Source organism: Bubalus kerabau, chromosome 9, assembly GCF_029407905.1.
Source record: "Bubalus kerabau isolate K-KA32 ecotype Philippines breed swamp buffalo chromosome 9, PCC_UOA_SB_1v2, whole genome shotgun sequence".
Classification (NCBI taxonomy): Eukaryota; Metazoa; Chordata; class Mammalia; order Artiodactyla; family Bovidae; genus Bubalus; species Bubalus kerabau.
This window is the reverse complement of record NC_073632.1, coordinates 64,291,783-64,305,515: the sequence shown is the minus strand read 5'-3', so window position 1 is coordinate 64,305,515 and position 13,733 is coordinate 64,291,783. Positions and strand designations below refer to the sequence as shown.

Sequence of the window (13,733 nt, the reverse complement as noted above, 5' to 3'; positions counted from 1 at the left end):
TATACATACATGATATAGATATGCACTATATACATTATATATATATATACATATATGAGTGACTACCATTTCTGTCTACATTTTACAGTTTCATAATGAAAAAGATGTACTTTTCATGATAGGGGACTGGAATGCAAAAGTAGGAAGTCAAGAGATACCTGGAGTAATAGGCAAAATTTGGCCTTAGACTGCAAAATGAAGCAGGTCAAAGGCTAACAGAGTTTTGCCAAGAGAATGCACTGGTCATGGAAAACAGCTCTTCCAACAATACAAGAGGAGACTTTATACATGGACATCACCAAATGGTCAATACCAAAATCAGACTGATTATATTCTTTGCAGACAAAGATGGAAAAGCTATATACAATCACCAAAAACAAGAATGGGAGCTGACAATGGCTCAGATCATGAACTCCTTATTGCCAAATTCAGACTTAAATTGACTAAAGTAGGGAAAAACATTTGGAGAAGGCAGTGGCACCCCACTCCAGTACTCTTGCCTGGGAAATCCCATGGACAGAGGAGCCTGGTAGGCTACAGTCCATGGGGTGGTGAAGAGTTGGACATGACTGAGAGACTTCGCTTTCACTTTCATGCATTGGAGAAGGAAATGGCAATCCACTCCAGTGTTCTTGCCTGGAATCCCAGGGACAGGAGCCTGGTGGGGGGCTGTCTATGGGGTCACACAAAGTCGGACACGACTGATGTGACTTAGCAGTAACAGCAGCAGGGAAAACCACTAGACCATTCAGGTATGACCTAAATCAAATCCCTTAAGATTACAGTGGAAATGACAAACAGATCCAAGGGATTAGATCTCATGGAGAGAGTCCTTGAAGAACTTTGGATGGAGTTTCATGACATTGTACAGGAGGCAATGATCAAGACCATCCCCAAGAAAAAGAAATGCAAAAAAGCAAAATGGTTGTCTGAGGAGTCCTTACAAATAGCTGAGAAAAGAAGAGAAGCCATAGGCAAAAGAGAAAAGGAAAGATATACCCATTTGAATAGAAAGTTCCAAAGAATAGCCAGGAGAGATAAGAAAGCCTTTCTCAGTGATCAATGCAAAGAAATAGAGGAAAGCAATAGAATGGGAAAGATTAAAGATCTCTTCAAGAAAATTAGAGATACCAAGGAAAATTTTCATGTAAAGATGGGGACAATAAAGGACAGAAATGGTAGGGACCTAAGAGAAGCAGAAGATATTAAGAAGAGGTGGCAAAAATACACAGAAGAACGATATAAAAAAGATCTTCATGACCCAGATAACCACAATGGTGTGATCACCTAGAGCCAGACATCCTGGAATGTGAAGTCAAGTGGGCCTTAGGAAGCATCACTACAAACAAAGCTAGTGGAGATAATGGAATGCCAGCCAAGCTATTTCAACTACTAAAAGATGATGCTGTGAAAGTGCTGCACTCAATATGCCAGCAAATTTGGAAAACTCAGCAGTGGCCACGGGACTGGAAAAGGTCAGTTTTCATTTCAACCCCAAAGAAAGGAAAAGCCAAAAAATACTCAAACTACCACACAATTCCACTCATCTCACACACTAGCAAACTAATGCTTAAAATTCTCCAAGCCAGGCTTTAACAGTATGTGAACCCTGAACTTCAAGAAGTTCAAGCTAGATTTAGAAAAGGCAGAGGAACAAGAGATAAAATTGCCAACAGCGTTGGATCATTGAAAAAGTGAGAGTTCCAGAAAAAAAAATCTACTTCTGCTTTATTGACTACACCAAAGCCTTTGACTGTGCAGATCAATAAACTGTGGAAAATTCAAGAGATGGGAATACCAGACCACCTGACCTGCCTCTTGAGAAATCAGTATACAGGTCAGGAAGCAACAGTTAGAACCTGACATGGAAAAACAGACTGGTTCCAAATTGGGAAAGGAGTACGTCAAAGCTGTATATTGTCACCCTGCTTATTTAACTTATATGCAGATTACATCATGCAAAATACTGGGTTGGGTGAAGCACAAACTAGAATCAAGATTACCTGGAGAAATATCAATGACCTCAGATATGCAGATGACACCACCCTTATGGCAGAAAGCAAAAAAGAACTAAAGAGCCTCTTGATGAAAGTGAAAGAGGAGAGTGAAAAAATTGGCTTAAAACTCAACATTCAGAAAACAAAGATCATCCAGTCCCATCACTTCATGGCAGATAGATGGGGAAACAATGGAAACAGTGACAGACTTTTTCTTCTTGGGCTCTAAAATCACTGCAGATGGTGACTGCACCCATGACATTAAAAGACACTTGCTCCTTGGAAGAAAAGCTATGACCAACGTAGACAACATATTAAAAAGCAGAAACATTACTTTGCCAAAAAAAGGTCAGTCTAGTCAAGGCTATGGTTTTTCCAGTGGTCATGAATGGATGTGAGAGTTGGACTGTAAAGAAAGCTGAGCACAGAAGAATTGATGCTTTTGAACTGTGGTGTTGGAGAAGACTCTTGAGAGTCCCTTGGACTGCAAGGAGATCCAACCAGTCCATCCTAAAGGAGATCAGTCCTGGGTGTTCACTGGAAGGACTGATTTGAAGCTGAAACTCTAGTACTTTGGCCACCTCATGCGAAGAGGTGACTCATTGGAAAAGACCCTGATGCTGGGAAAGATTGAAGGCAGGAGGAGAAGGGGATGACAGAGGATGAGATGGTTGGATGGCATCACTGACTCAATGGACATGGGTTTGGGTGCACTCTGGGAGTTGGTGATGGACAGGGAGGCCTGGCATGCTGCGCATCATGGGGTCGCAAAGAGTCAGACATGATTGAACAACTGAACTGAACTGAAACAGAAGCACAATCTGAGTATGTATAACCTGTTAATATTTTGAAAGTGCAACACATCACCCAGATAACTGATTCTTAAACTATGGTCTCTGGAGTAACTTTATCAACTTGAAGGAGAGTGTCTAATAAAATAAAGACTCTTGCTTCCATTCTAGAACTTCTGAATCAGAATCTCTGGGGATAGGCCATATAAAGGCTTAGCAAGATTCCCAGGTGCTTTTTATGACCCAGAATTTGAGAGGTGCTACATTAAAAGTCAAGGATTATATATTTTTCACCCACCAGGAGACTAATAATGCATGGATACCATTCAAAAATATTTGAATGAAAAGCTAGATGAGACAAATGTAAATCTGTCTTTTCTGAAAGACATTTTTAGCAAACTCACCACAGATTGTATACCTAGGTTTTGGTATTCACTCTTGGCATGTCTGTGTGTTCCAGGCAGTGGCAGAACAGATGGGCTTTTCAGGAGGACTCCTGTCCAGTGCACATGGTGCTGGTTGATCTAGTTTCTCTTTATTATGCCAGCCTCCTCTCTCTGCTCTACCCCAGCTCCTCAGGCCTCACTGCCTCATACCCAAGGCTCACTCCCCACAGGACTTTTTTTTTAAGTAATTAATTTATTTGGCTGTGCTGAGTCTTAGTTGTGGCATTTGGGATCTTATTCCCCGACCAGGGATTGGACCTGGGCCCCCTGCATTGGGGGCACAGAGTCTTAGCCAGTGGACCATTAGGGAAAGTCCCCTCAACAGGACTTTTGAACTTGTTCATATGTTACTGGAATTTTCTCCTGTCAGAAATTCACAGGCTTGCTATGTACGCTTCTTCAGTCTTTGCATAAGTGGCAAATGCTAATGAGAACTTCCTTGGACTGGCTTGCTTAAAACTGGAACTTTGTCCTTACCCAGAGTACTTCATCACCTTCCCTAGTTTATTTGTACCCAAAGTACTTACTACTTTTTAATATGAAAAAAGTCATTTACTTATTTTATTACATGTATCCCCAAACTGGATTACAGCCTCCATGACATCAGGGCTTTGGTTGGTTTTGCTCAGGCTATTCAGTTCTAGTGTTTAGCCAGTATCTAAAACATAAGTGCTCAATGAGCTCTTTTAGACTAACCTAATATGAAGGTTTTTAACCCATTATCTGTTTTGGGCATCCTATAGAATACTTTTGAATGTATATACCACTGATATAATTTCTTTCTTAGGATTTGCATTATTAGGTGGTAGAAAATGACATTTAATTCTTTAAGTTTAGATAAAGTATACATGCAAATCAAGAGCATATTTTTGAAGCCATGCTCCATGTAAACAGGAAATGGAGAAACATGATTACTAATAAGTGTAAAATTGAAAATGTTGGGACTTACTGAGCCATGAAGGTTGATAATATTTTATTCTTGTCGGCCATGGAAGAATGGATTATCCAAATATTATAAGTTTCTAAAAGTTAAAAATAGTATTGAGGACAGTCTTTCCAAAGCTTTTAAGAAATGAGTTAATGATAAGAGAATGCTTTTTCCTTCCTACTATGGCAGATTTTAATTTAAATATATTTAAACACATAAAATATAGGTAAATCTTGAAGAATTGGGGTGAATAATAATTTTTTAGTTAAGATTTATAGCAAAATGTAGACATTTCCTCCCTCTGTCTCCCCTTATCTACCACTGTTTATCTTCATCCATTCTACTCTTTCATTTATTCTTGTTGCCTCTGTCGCTATTATAGGGTAAACTACTTCATCTTTCTTCTAGAAAATTTTTACACATTATACAAACTTCATGCCAATATCTGCATAAGGATCTATGGAGCGGGCTGTGCAGATTAGGATTTGATGCAGAATGAAGACTGAGAAATACAAAAACCATTTTCTTTGTCTCATCTTCACGAGGGGATTTTGCAGCAAAATAGTGGCTTGGTAGTGAACTTTGTTGAGAAAGAAGCATCTTAATTCCTTCATCTTCATCTTTATATGGGGCAAGGACTCTTTTTCCTGTCTTTCCTATTGAAAAAAAAGCTCTCCTTCCGTGTGTGGCAATGAGTGCTGCTTCCTGGTGCTAGGAGGATTTGACAGAGGGGAAGTAACCTGAAAACTTCCCTTTTCTGATTGGGGGATCGGAAGCAGAGTGTGGGGGAGAGGGAGGGAAGGAGAAGCCACAGAAACAGGAGAATCTGAAAATCACTTTCTTTACCAATTCCCAACTGCATGATACCAACCTAGCTCTCCAATACCTTGGAAATATCCAAAAGACACCTTGGGGAGAGTCAGGGAGTAGGGAGGGAAGTCTGATGAGAGAAAGGGTGTTTTTATTCAAGAAAGATTAAACAAGGGAACTATCATGTCTGATTAAACTTTATGCAGAATGAAGAATATAGCTATTTCCACCCTCTGCTGATTCATTGGTAAAAGATAGGGGTAAATTAAAGATAAATATAAGAACCTACAAATAAGCAACATAATTCATATGTCTTTATGCACATTTTTAATGTTGTTTTAATCAAATTGTGATCCCACTATAACTAAATTGAATGATCTCAATCCCATGATTAAAACCCTTAATGTCTTTCCCTTACCATAATGTAGTCTTCTTCACATGATAGTCCTAAAGTCTAAAGTCTGGCCATTGCTTATTTAAATATCGTGCTCTAGTTTCTGCCTGGGTTGCAATATTCCAACAGATATTTCAGTTCCTTAGATGTGCCAAAACATTTTGCACTAGAGGGTCTATCTAGAGCACTTCCCTTCCCATTTTTCACCTGTATATTCTAACTTACCCTCCAGTGCTTACCTGAAATAATATTTTCTATGAGTTTTTCTTTAATATCTCAATCTTACCTCATTTTTCTTAGCATTCTTTTCTTACCTTCCTAGCACTATCATATGTTGTGATGGTGGTTGTTTAGTTGCTAAGTCGTGTCCAACTCTTGCAACCCCATGGGCTTGAAGCCCACCAGGTTCCTCTGTCCATGGGATTCTCTAGCAAAAATACTGGAGTGGGTTACCATTTCTTTCTCCAGAGGAACTTCCTGACCCAGAGATTGAACCTGTGCTTTTATGTCTCCTCCCCTGCATTGGCAAATGGGTTCTTTACCACTAGCACCACTTGGGAAGTCCCATGATATGCTGTAGTATACTCATATTTGTGTTCTCTGTTTCATGTCTGTAAGCTCCACATGTTTGGGAACTGTATCCATTTTATTCACCACTATCTACTAAGGACTGGCACATATTTTTTTTTTCCTCATGCAAAATAGATACTACCTGTTTTCAAGGCACCTTTGATATTTGCTCTATTATCTCCCTTTAATTATAGCATCAACATTTTGTAGCTATTTATATCCTTTAGCACCACAAATCTAGTCTGGTCAGTTTGAGCCCAGGTGATTTTAATTTCTAATAAAGTGTCTTAGGTGAACTAGATTTTTTAATTTGTATAAAATTTTCTTTGGAATGAGAGCAAAAGGAAAATGAAATTATGAACTACAATTAGGTGGAAGCAATTTTCATGCTTATCACAGACTCACTTGTATCACTGAGATTTTAAACACCAATAAACTACTGTTTTAAAGGTGCTCTTAAATCCCAGGAAAAAGTGAAAGTGTAGATAAAAAGGAGCACAGTTAGCGATTATCCTGTTACATTACCATAATGATTTATGTCTGAAGAAATGAAGAAGATTTCATTTAAGTGTATTGGAATATAATTGGTCAACTCAAAGTGTGGATGGGCGTATTGAGCAACATGATGAGATTAAAAGTACAGATTCACTCAACACCTTGATGGTGAATTTTTTCCATCAACATCATAATGCTCTGAAGGTGGCTTTGAAATTTATCAGAAAATGTATCAACTGTAGGGTCACAAATATTTCCTGTTTGACTCATCCCTTCACTAGCTGTGTAAATTCAGGTAATTTGTTTAATTCTCTGACTTGGGAATCATCTGTTATAAAATAGGCACACCCAAAACTGGTTTTGAAAATTGCTATTACATACGAAACACTGAACATTGTGTCTGCGCATAGTAGGTACTCAACAAACGGCAGCTACTTTAAAGTATAAAGCAGCTCTCAGCACATGGGTACATAAACACAGCATATGGTAGAGCCCAGCCTCTGAGTCTCTATGTGGGCTGAACAAATAACCTGCATTATATCTTTTTCTTTTAACTTTTCACTACCTAGACATCAAGTAAAAAGTGATCTTTTTTTCTCTTCTCAACCCTACAGAGTAACAACTAAACTGTTAATGCATTGATAAATGACTATCTCTTAGGCATGTCTGTCCACAGGGTAAGGAACTCATTATTGACCTAGGATAAACATGGTGTTCTGCATACACCAAATGTTCAATACACATTTGTTAGCTATTACATTTTAATAAACATTTCTCAGATTTTACTCTTTTAATTTTTCTCTTAAGGTTTTCTATTTCTCTTATTCACTTTAATATTGCCTGTTCTCATTTTTTTTCCATTTAGAAACTTTAATGGTTTCTGAAAGAAATAAAGTGAAAGTGTGAGTCACACAGTTGTGTTTGAGTCTTTGTGATCCCATGGACTATTGTCCACCAGGCTCCTGTCCATGGAATTCTCCAAGTAAGAATACTGGAGTGTGTAGCCATTCTGTGGAGGATCTTCCTAACTTAGGGATTGAACCTGGTTCTCCTGCATCACAGGCAGATTCTTTACGGTCTGAGCCACCAGGATTCCTGGTTCAACTTGATTTCAGAATCACTTCTGTTGTTAAGACAATATTAAAATTATAGCTCAATATTCTCGCCTTCAAATTATGCCAATGATTTGAATAAGAGTGATTTATAATGATTATGTACACAAATACATGTTAAACAATGATTTTATATTTGAATAACTTAGATCTTTAATTAGTAACATAGTAATGTACATCATGCCATAAGTATGATCTGGCCAGTCACATCAGTTGAGGTAAATCATTCTACATAGAAGGAGATGGATGTGATAACCTGGCTGACATTTGCACTTTGGAATTTAAAAATAATCAAATACTCTTAGCAATAATAGAAAATTAACAGATACAATAAAGAAGTGTTAGAGCCTTTTTTCAGTGTATTATGACTTTAAAATCTTTGTAATCTGCTTCCTGCTATGTCAAGGACAGCTCTGTGTAAAGTTTTGTACACTTACTCTGAATTATCATTTTGACATTAGAAACTTCCATCTCTAACAAACACAAAAGTCTTCAGGCAAAAGTACTGTTCAACATGAATCTGCATTAGAGAACCTGCTTAAAAATCTTCTCTCTGAATATTAGTGATATTTGAGAAGGAAGGTTACCGAAAGACAGTTATTTGGTAATTATAAACATAAAATAAATCAGCAATCAGCATCATTCCATGTCCTTATTGGACTTATTAAAATTACAGAATTTTAATTGTTTAGTTGTTTCTTTTCAACTCTGAATAAAAGGTTCATAAGCTGTCACTTAACTTTTGACTCTGCTGTGATCCTAATAACTTTTAAAGAAATTAAACTTTAAAAATTAAAGTTACACATAATTTGTTTCTTATATGATATTTTGCAAAACATCAAGATAAGCCAACTGAGCTTTTGGTTTTCCATACAGTCTTGACTATTGTGAAATTAAACCACAAAATAAGACCCTAGTTGGGTAAACACAGACACTTTGTTAACCATATGAAAAGAGCAAACAGGAAGATCACGTTAGAATGTCACATGAGCTAATCACAAATAAGACAGTGGTCATATTTCCCAAAAGCAAGTCCTGAGAGTTCAACTCGGTGCTCTGTGACAACCTATAGGGTTGGGATGGGGTAGGGTGGGAGGGATGTACAAGAGGGAGGAGACATATGTATGCTCATGGCTGATTCAAGTTGTCATATGGCAGAAACCAACATGACATTATAAAGCAATTATCCTTCAATTAAAAATTTTTAGAAAAGTTACATGAAATTTAAAAAAAAACCTGACAAATGTTTTACTAGAAACCTATTCAAAAATGAATATTTGAGAGTGTAAATTTTCTCAAGAAATCAAAAGAAGCTTCAAGAAGAGGACCAATGAAAGTCTATTTTAAAGTGAACTTTAAGCATTTCCCTCAACTCACTTTTATGTTTAGGCGATTAAAATTCATCGTATAATGTTCTAGGATTATCCTTAGTCTTAGCAGGATTTTTTAATTGGGAGTGGATAGGCTGACACACAGAGACTTTATGGAAAATATTGATAAGTTTCTGCAGGTCTCTATTATGGGGCTTTTCCAGGTGTAATAAACCTGCCCCAGAATTTCAGAATGTGACTTTCAAGGGCTAACACCCATTTACAGCGACACCAACAAAATGATATTTAGCCGCACTGTTAACATGTCAGTTTTATCACTGAGATTTGGTTATCAGGCTTTTCCAGGGTAATTTGTACGAAGCACCTCTCTAACAGTGCTAGTCATCAAAGCGGAGTGGAACAAATATGCAATCAAACTTTATTTATTTAGCTCGAATATATGAATTAGTTCCTGCTGTTTTAACAAGTATCCAACTGGCATTTGTTAGAATTAAATGATGATCTCCCAGTGAGAAATATAGTATGTTGGCAATCATTAGCATTTTATTGACCAATTTGGAATCACTGAATAAAACTGAAAGCAAACAAATGGCTGTTTGTATAGTAAATAAGAATAAGAAAAAAGAAAAAAAAAACTTCCCCTCTGGCACTGTTAATTCTTTACAAATGATTAGTGAGGAAATATTAACAGGAAGTTAAAAAGCACCTATCAGATTTAGCACTAGCCTTCAAAGGGCACAGAACAGAGACTCAGTTATTGCAATTCTTATAGATTTCCAACTCCTATTTTATATTTGGTAAACAGTGTCCTTAAAATTATCAGAATTGAAATGTGCAGTATTTATGACTTATAAAACTTGTTTTCATTTTGTTTACATAGCCAGTGTTATAAAATTCTGCATAAATATTTGAGTTATTATTTTCCCAAGGTGTTCGGAATGCTTTATTACTATTTTCTCTAATATTTTCTGTAAGGGATACTACAAAGACATACAATGGTGTCACTGGCATTTTTTAGCTTGTTAAAGGCAGGGAATTTAGAAAGTTTCGAATTCTTGAGGTGAAGTGGGGACTATAGCAGTACTATTTTATAAATTACACTGAAGTAGGTAAAAGGGAGAGGAAAGAAAATAAAGGGAATGATGGAAACAGAAATTCATAATGAGCAGCGCTTTCATAAGGAACATTATATATGTCCTCTCATTTATTCCTCACATTAAACATAGATAAAAAACAACACCCAAATTTTAACAATAAAACAAAGATAACTAGATGTATAGCTAGAGGTTCTAATAGAGGAAGGCTCTAAACTCAAGCCTTTCTTAAGCTACAGCTCATACGTTTTTACTACATCCCGAATGACCAATATTTATCAGCTCCCCGGACTCAGACACTATGTATATGGGGATAGACAGATTGTGAAAGTTGGTGCAGATTTATAAAACTACACTGCACATTCCTACAGATCTCTTAATGATAAGTTAACAGTGGCAGTGGGGATAACCAATGACCTGAGATGTAGCTTGGGTTCAAATAGACACCAGCGGGCGTGAGAATTTGAACCCTCCTAACTTCCTCCCTCTCCAAGCACTCGACTTGTTTTCTATCACACTGAAAACAGAAAAACAATACAAAAATAAACAAAATCATGTTACCTGGTGGAGATATCTCACGAGAAGATGCTGGTTCTCTTCAGTCTCCACTCCCAAGATTCCTTGTTGACACCATTCCCCAAATGAGAATTAGATCCAAGCATGGTACAGACAGTCAGGGCCTCCTCCATGAGGAACTGCTTCCATACAAAGATGACTGTCAGCTTGCAGGAAATTCTCTTCACTAATGCACAAAGGAGTCCATGGAACACCAGAATTCGCGACAAGAGCTACCAGCGCTACGGCGGCTGCTCTCTCTGAGCTCAGGAAGAAAGTGAGTCTGCTGCCATGGCACTAGGCTCCCCAGCACAAATGAGATCCCAGCATGGTGAGGTCAGGTGCTAGCATGTAACCTTTAGCTGTAGTGGGCACAATTACCCTAATCAGCCACAGAGGTCTATAGCTGTGGCTAATTATTCCCAGGGCTCTGTGACTGAAATAGCTGGGCAACCTCTTAATGTGCTGTTTGACTTATAAGCAGAACATTCCAGGTCTGCTGAGTAAAATTAAGACTTGAAATACTGTAGTGAGGTTCACTGTCTCTCATTCAATTCTAAAATATAAACTATCTCAGAGAGTCAGAATGACTGGCAGGGAGACCAGCCCTCTTTGAAGAAAAATCCTCCAAAATGGCCTCAACCCTTTACTGTGAATCTTCCTCCAAGTCCTCTCTGAAGGCTATTATCCCTTAATAATGTGACTGGGAAAAAGCAAATAGCCAGACCTTATGTGATTATTAGATGCTGGCTCTGAGTGGAACCATGTGGGCCTCTGGTCCAATTAGGAGCTAATGGAGATCAGGTGAGAGAGGAAATCTTGGCAAAGCCAATTTTAACACCAAATCCTTTGGGATTATTTCTCCTGTTATTTCCCTAGTCCTGAAATATTTTGGAGTGAATATATATACTTAGCGACTGACACAGTCCTCACATTGGTTTTCTGTGCTAAGGAATGAGGGCTATTATTGTAGAAATGGTCTATATAATTTCCTGTTGTGGCATTCTCCCCTAAAATACTAAATCAAAAGTTAACAAATCAAAAGCAATACCGCATTCCTGGTGGGTATTGCAGACATTGCTGCCACTACCAAGGACCTAGAGATAATGGAGTGGGTATTTCTATTTTCTAGCCATTTAATTTTTTTGTTTGCCTACTACAAACTTAGAAATATCTTAGAAAGTGATTATGGATTATAAAAGTCTTTATAACAATCAGAAAATAAAATTGCGTCTGTTGCTCTGGACATGATGTCTACACTGGAGCACGTGAAGAAGCCCTAGGCCCTGGTATGCTATCACCTTAAAAATACACTTGAAAATCAGAAACAGATTGTCTTCACTTGTCAGCAACAGTCACATTATTTGCCATCTTTTTTTTTTTTTTCTGTTCTGTGATAATTCTTTTGCTCTCTGTCATAATCTGCTGCTGCTGCTAAGTCACTTCAGTCATGTCTGACTCTGTGTGACCCCATAGATTACAACCCACCAGGCTCCCCCATCCCTGGGATTCTCCAGGCAAGAACACTGGAGTGGGTTGCCATTTCCTTCTCCAATGCATGAAAGTGAAAAGTGAAAGTGAAGTCGCTCAGTCGTATCGGCCTCGTAGCAACAACATGGACTGCAGCCTACCAGGCTCCTCCATCCATGGGATTTCCAGGCAGGAGTACTGGAGTGGGGTACCATTGCCTTCTCCACTGTCATAATCTAATATGAAGGAATTGTCTTTATTTGTTTGCTTGTAGTTTTCTATAGACTACATGCTGATCCATTACATTATGCTAATTGAAACAAGTAAAAAGAGAGTAACAAGCAACCAAAATTTTGATGCATTCAGGCTGGCAAAATCTATGAAGTTTCTTGGGGTTTCTCAGGTGGGGAATATCTAGGGATTCTCTCTTAAAGTGAAAAAACAAATTGCTGCATTTTTCAATACTGCCCAAATAGGCATAACAGTTGATTAACTTCAGATTTTGAAGCAAATGTGCAAATTATTTGGGCATATTGTTTTGTTATGTTTACCAGGTAATCTTTAAGGTTATGATATGACTCGGCCCAAAGCAAGAGAAGGCTACACAGCATGTCTAGGCTTAGGACCTGGCAGGGACAATGGTCTTGAAAGGGACTGTGATACATGGAGATACTTTGTGAGGTGTCTGATAAATCCACATATGAGAGTAATAGTGGAGATCTCTTGGATTTTAATTAAATTCATAACCTATTCTGCCACCAGTTATAAACTCAATTTGAAAAGTAGCTTCTGCCATACAATTGGGTCCTGGTAAACTCTTAACACTTAATGATGAGACACCAAGTAATTTTGTGACTCCAGCTGCCCAAAATGGAAAAAAAAAAAAAAAGAACAGAATGCTGAGTGGGGAATTGTGTTGATTTTTCTGTTTGTTCTTCTGGTTCAATTCTTTACTTTTATATCCCCTGTTCTGTGCTCTGAGAAGCTGAAAGTATCTCCCTGGGCTTCCTTGCTCTGTAGCTTCTGGTTGTGTTTGGCCAATGGGAGGCAATAAAATGTCAATGGGAAATTGATTATTTATTCATTCCCTATACTTCCTCTCTGCTGAGCTGGTCTTTAGCAGCAGCTGTGTTCCTCTTTCTAAGGTCACAGCTCCTCTTCGTATGGCCACAGCTCTAACTTTCTGGAGCAGCTTAAGGATATGTTGGAGTCCCCCTGTTGCTCGTCCTTGGTATCTTCAACATTCTCTTTTGCTACTCTTAACCGTTTTAACACTTCTATAAATAATTCCTTTACTTAACTCTGGAATTCTACTCCTTTGAGTATGCAGCATTTTTTTTTCCAGAATAAATAACAGAACAAAAAAGAGAATCCTGGGGAAATACCACATCATATTCTACCACATACCTATGGATGTTTTTTAGTGAGATAAAGAAAATCTATCTTTTTTAAAGACACTGTGATTTGAGGGCTCTATATTTTTCTGATGCTGGGAAAGATTGAGGACAGGAGGAGAAGGGGATGACAGAGAATAAAATGACTGGATGGCATCATTGACTCAGTGGACACGAGTTTGAGCAAACTCTGGGAGATAGTGAAGGACAGGGAAGCCTGGCATGCTGCAGTTTATTGGGTTGCAAAGACTTGAACACAACTGAATGACTGAACAACAATAAATATTATAGGCAGCCAAGAATAATCCTCAATGAGATAACTCCCACTTTGATAACTCCTTATCTA

At 37.9% G+C, this 13,733-nt stretch overlaps 1 protein-coding gene across 1 annotated transcript in view; it reads right to left on the bottom strand.

The window, feature by feature from the left end:
• EPHA7 (EPH receptor A7) overlaps nucleotides 1-11,296 on the bottom strand; it is a 525,357-nt gene extending 514,061 nt beyond the window's left edge. Inside the window, exon 1 of the mRNA XM_055535462.1 lies at nucleotides 10,530-11,296. The gene's annotated coding sequence lies outside the window, so the exon portion shown is untranslated. The remainder of the gene's footprint in view (nucleotides 1-10,529) is intronic.
• Between the last annotated feature and the right edge of the window lie 2,437 nt (nucleotides 11,297-13,733).